The following is a 6,000-nucleotide window of genomic DNA, read 5'->3' as shown; positions in this document are numbered from 1 at the left end:
ATTTGGTTTTTTAAAATTTTTAATCTTTTTAAAAATATTTTTTATTTTTATCACTGGATAATGCTACACCCAGATAGTTGACTTTTTTTGCTGCACTTGTTCTCAAATTAAGAATAAATTAATTTTAAAATTTTAAAATTTTAATTTTTTTATTTTTTGCATATTTTTGGAATTTTTTTGTTTTTTATAATTAGAAAAAAAATTTTGTTTAAAAATTAAAAAAAATAATAAATTTACAAATCTGTTGTTTGTTAGATATTGCTAGACTTTATTTTATTTTTTCTATTTAAGCAAAAAACACTAAATAATATAATTTAAAAATTCAGAAATAAAAAATTTAGTTTTTTAAAATTTTTAATTTTTTAAAAATATTTTTTATTTTTTTATTCACCGGATAATGCTACACACAAACAGTTGATTTTTTTTGCTGCACTTGTTCACAAATTAAGAATAAATAAATTTAAAATATTTAATATTTTGATATTTTTATTTTTTGGATATTTTTAGAATTTTTTATTTTTTTACAATTAGAAAAAGATATTTTTTAGTTTAAAATAATAATAAATTTAAAGATCTGTTGTTTATTAGATATTGCTAGACTTTATTTTAATTTTATTATTTAAATAAAAAATATTTAATAATATAATTTAAAAATTCAAAAATAAAAATGTAGTTTTTTATAATTTTTTATTCACCGGATAATGCTACACTTTGACAGTTGACTTTTTTTGCTACACTTATTCTCAATTTAAGAATAAATTAATTTAAAAAATTTAATTTTTTTATTTTTTTGATATTTTTGGAATTTTTTTTTTACAACTAGAAAAAAATTTAGTTTAAAATTTAAAAAAATAATAAAGTTACAGATCTGTTGTTTACTAGTTTTTTTTTGGACTTTATTTTTTTATTATTTAAATAAAAAACATTTAATAATATAATTTAAAAATTCAAAAACAAAAAATTTAGTTTTTTAAACTTTTTATTTTTTAAAATATTTTTATTTTTTTATCACTTGATAATGCTACACCCAGACAGTTGACTTTTTTTGCTGCACTTGTTCTCAAACAAGAATAAATTAATTTAAAAAATTTAAATTTAAATTTTTTTGGATATTTTTGGAATTTTTTATTTTTTTACAATTATAAAAAAATATTTTTTTAGTTTAAAAATTAAAAAATATAATAAATTTACAGATATGTTGTTTATTAGATATTGCTAGACTTTATTTTATTTTTCTTGTTTAAATAAAAAACATTAATAATATAATTTAAAAATTCAAAAATAAAAAATTTAGTTTTTTAAATTTTTTAAATTTTTAAAAATATTTTTTATTTTTTTAATCACCGAATAATGCTAAACACACATAGTTGACTTTTTTTGCTGCACTTGTTCACAAATTAAGAATAAATTAATTTAAAAAATTAATATTTTTTATCTTTTTGGATATTTTTGGAATTTTTTATTTTTTTACAACTAGAAAATGAAATTTTTAGTTTAAAATTTGAAAAAATAATAAACTTAGAGATATGTTGTTTACTAGTTATTGCTGGACTTTATTTTTTTATTATTTAAATAAAAAACTTTTAATAATATAATTTAAAAATTCAAAAATAAAAAATTTGGTTTTTTAAAATTTTTAATCTTTTTAAAAATATTTTTTATTTTTATCACTGGATAATGCTACACCCAGATAGTTGACTTTTTTTGCTGCACTTGTTCTCAAATTAAGAATAAATTAATTTTAAAATTTTAATTTTTTTATTTTTTGCATATTTTTGGAATTTTTTTGTTTTTTATAATTAGAAAAAAATTTTGTTTAAAAATTAAAAAAAATAATAAATTTACAAATCTGTTGTTTGTTAGATATTGCTAGACTTTATTTTATTTTTTCTATTTAAGCAAAAAACACTAAATAATCTAATTTAAAAATTCAGAAATAAAAAATTTAGTTTTTTAAAATTTTTAATTTTTTTAAAAATATTTTTAATTTTTTTAAAAATATTTTTTATTTTTTATTAACCGGATAATGCTACACACAGACAGTTGATTTTTTTTGTGCACTTGTTCACAAATTAAGAATAAATAAATTTAAAATATTTAATTTTTTGATATTTTTATTTTTTGGATATTTTTAGAATTTTTTATTTTTTTACAATTAGAAAAAGATATTTTTTAGTTTAAAAAAATAATAAATTTAAAGATCTGTTGTTTATTAGATATTGCTAGACTTTATTTTAATTTTATTATTTAAATAAAAAATATTTAATAATATAATTTAAAAATTCAAAAATAAAAATGTAGTTTTTTATAATTTTTTATTCACCGGATAATGCTACACTTTGACAGTTGACTTTTTTTGCTACACTTGTTCTCAATTTAAGAATAAATTAATTTAAAAAATTTAATTTTTTTATTTTTTTGATATTTTTGGAATTTTTTATTTTTTTACAACTAGAAAAAAATTTAGTTTAAAATTTAAAAAAATAATAAAGTTACAGATCTGTTGTTTACTAGTTTTTTTTGACTTTATTTTTTTATAATTTAAATAAAAAACATTTAATAATATAATTTAAAAATTCAAAAACAAAAAATTAAGTTTTTCAAACTTTTTATTTTTTAAAATATTTTTTATTTTTTTATCACTTGATAATGCTACACCCAGACAGTTGACTTTTTTTGCTACAATTGTTCTCAAACTAAGAATAAATTAATTTAAAAAATTTAAATTTAAACTTTTTTTGGATATTTTTGGAATTTTTTATTTTTTTACAATTATAAAAAAATATTTTTTTGGTTTAAAAATTAAAAAAATATAATAAATTTACAGATATGTTGTTTATTAGATATTGCTAGACTTTATTTTATTTTTCTTGTTTAAATAAAAAACATTAAATAATATAATTTAAAAATTCAAAAATAAAAAATTTAGTTTTTAAAATTTTTAAATTTTTAAAAATATTTTTTATTTTTTTAATCACCGAATAATGCTAAACACACATAGTTGACTTTTTTTTGCTGCACTTTTTCACAAATTAAGAATAAATTAATTTACAAAATTTAATATTTTTTATCTTTTTGGATATTTTTGGAATTTTTTATTTTTTTTAGAACTGGAAAATGAAATTTTTAGTTTAAAATTTAAAAAAATAATAAACTTAGAGATATGTTGTTTACTAGTTATTGCTGGACTTTATTTTTTTATTATTTAAATAAAAAACTTTTAATAATATAATTTAAAAATTAAAAAATAAAAAATTTAGTTTTTTAAAATTTTTAATCTTTTTAAAAATATTTTTTATTTTTATCACTGGATAATGCTACACCCAGATAGTTGACTTTTTTTACTGCACTTATTCTCAAATTAAGAATAATTTAATTTTAAAATTTTAAAATTTTAATTTTTTTATTTTTTGCATATTTTTGGAATTTTTTTGTTTTTTATAATTAGAAAAAAAATTAGTTTAAAAATTAAAAAAATAATAAATTTACAAATCTGTTGTTTGTTAGATATTGCTAGACTTTATTTTATTTTTTCTATTTAAGCAAAAAATACTAAATAATATAATTTAAAAATTCAGAAATAAAAAATTTAGTTTTTTAAAATTTTTAATTTTTTTAAAAATATTTTTTATTTTTTATTCACCGGATAATGCTACACACAGACAGTTGATTTTTTTTGCTGCACTTGTTCACAAATTAAGAATAAATAAATTTAAAATATTTAATATTTTGATATTTTTAGAATTTTTTATTTTTTTACAATTAGAAAAAAGATATTTTTTATTTTAAAAAATAATAAATTTAAAGGTCTGTTGTTTATTAGATATTGCTAGACTTTATTTTAATTTTATTATTTAAATAAAAAATATTAATAATATAATTTAAAAATTCAAAAATAAAAATGTAGTTTTTTATAATTTTTTATTCACCGGATAATGCTACACTTTGACAGTTGACTTTTTTTGCTACACTTGTTCTCAATTTAAGAATAAATTAATTTAAAAAATTTAATTTTTTATTTTTTTGATATTTTTGGAATTTTTTATTTTTTTACAACTAGAAAAAAATTTAGTTTAAAATTTAAAAAAATAATAAAGTTACAGATCTGTTTTTTACTAGTTTTTTTTTGGACTTTATTTTTTTATTATTTAAATAAAAAACATTTAATAATATAATTTAAAAATTCAAAAACAAAAAATTTAGTTTTTTAAACTTTTTATTTTTTTATCACTGGATAATGCTACACCCAGACAGTTGACTTTTTTTGCTGCACTTGTTCTCAAACTAAGAATAAATTAATTTAAAAAATTTAAATTTAAATTTTTTTGGATATTTTTGGAATTTTTTTATTTTTTTACAATTATAAAAAAATATTTTTTTAGTTTAAAAATTAAAAAAATATAATAAATTTACAGATATGTTGTTTATTAGATATTGCTAGACTTTATTTTATTTTTCTTGTTTAAATAAAAAACATTAAATAATATAATTTAAAAATTCAAAAATAAAAAATTTAGTTTTTTAAATTTTTTAAATTTTTAAAAATATTTTTTATTTTTTTAATCACCGAATAATGCTAAACACACATAGTTGACTTTTTTTGCTGCACTTGTTCACAAATTAAGAATAAATTAATTTAAAAAATTAATATTTTTTATCTTTTTGGATATTTTTGGAATTTTTTATTTTTTTACAACTAGAAAATGAAATTTTTAGTTTAAAATTTGGAAAAATAATAAACTTAGAGATATGTTGTTTACTAGTTATTGCTGGACTTTATTTTTTTATTATTTAAATAAAAAACTTTTAATAATATAATTTAAAAATTCAAAAATAAAAAATTTGGTTTTTTAAAATTTTTAATCTTTTTAAAAATATTTTTTATTTTTATCACTAGATAATGCTACACCCAGATAGTTGACTTTTTTTGCTGCACTTGTTCTCAAATTAAGAATAAATTAATTTTAAAATTTTAAAATTTTAATTTTTTTATTTTTTGCATATTTTTGGAATTTTTTTGTTTTTTATAATTAGAAAAAAATTTTGTTTAAAAATTTAAAAAAAATAATAAGTTTACAAATCTGTTGTTTGTTAGATATTGCTAGACTTTATTTTATTTTTTCTATTTAAGCAAAAAACACTAAATAATATAATTTAAAAATTCAGAAATAAAAAATTTAGTTTTTTAAAATTTTTAATTTTTTTAAAAATATTTTTTATTTTTTTATTCACCGGATAATGCTACACACAGAGAGTTGATTTTTTTTGCTGCACTTGTTCACAAATAAGAATAAATAAATTTAAAATATTTAATATTTTGATATTTTTATTTTTTGGATATTTTTAGAATTTTTTATTTTTTTACAATTAGAAAAAGATATTTTTTAGTTTAAAAAAATAATAAATTTAAAGATCTGTTGTTTATTAGATATTGCTAGACTTTATTTTAATTTTATTATTTAAATAAAAAATATTTAATAATATAATTTAAAAATTCAAAAATAAAAATGTAGTTTTTTATAATTTTTTATTCACCGGATAATGCTACACTTTGACAGTTGACTTTTTTTGCTATACTTGTTCTCAATTTAAGAATAAATTAATTTAAAAAATTTAATTTTTTTATTTTTTTTGATATTTTTGGAATTTTTTATTTTTTTACAACTAGAAAAAAATTTAGTTTAAAATTTAAAAAAATAATAAAGTTACAGATCTGTTGTTTACTAGTTTTTTTTTGACTTTATTTTTTTATTATTTAAATAAAAAATATTTAATAATATAATTTAAAAATTCAAAAAAAAAATTAGTTTTTTAAACTTTTTATTTTTTTAAAATATTTTTTCTTTTTTTATCACTGGATAATGCTACACCAAGACAGTTGACTTTTTTTGCTGCACTTGTTCTCAAACTAAGAATAAATTAATTTAAAAAATTTAAATTTAAATTTTTTTTGGATATTTTTGGAATTTTTTATTTTTTTACAATTATAAAAAAATATTT

Source organism: Arachis hypogaea, chromosome 3, assembly GCF_003086295.3.
Source record: "Arachis hypogaea cultivar Tifrunner chromosome 3, arahy.Tifrunner.gnm2.J5K5, whole genome shotgun sequence".
NCBI lineage: Eukaryota > Viridiplantae > Streptophyta > Magnoliopsida > Fabales > Fabaceae > Arachis > Arachis hypogaea.
Note: the sequence above shows the minus strand (reverse complement) of the source record.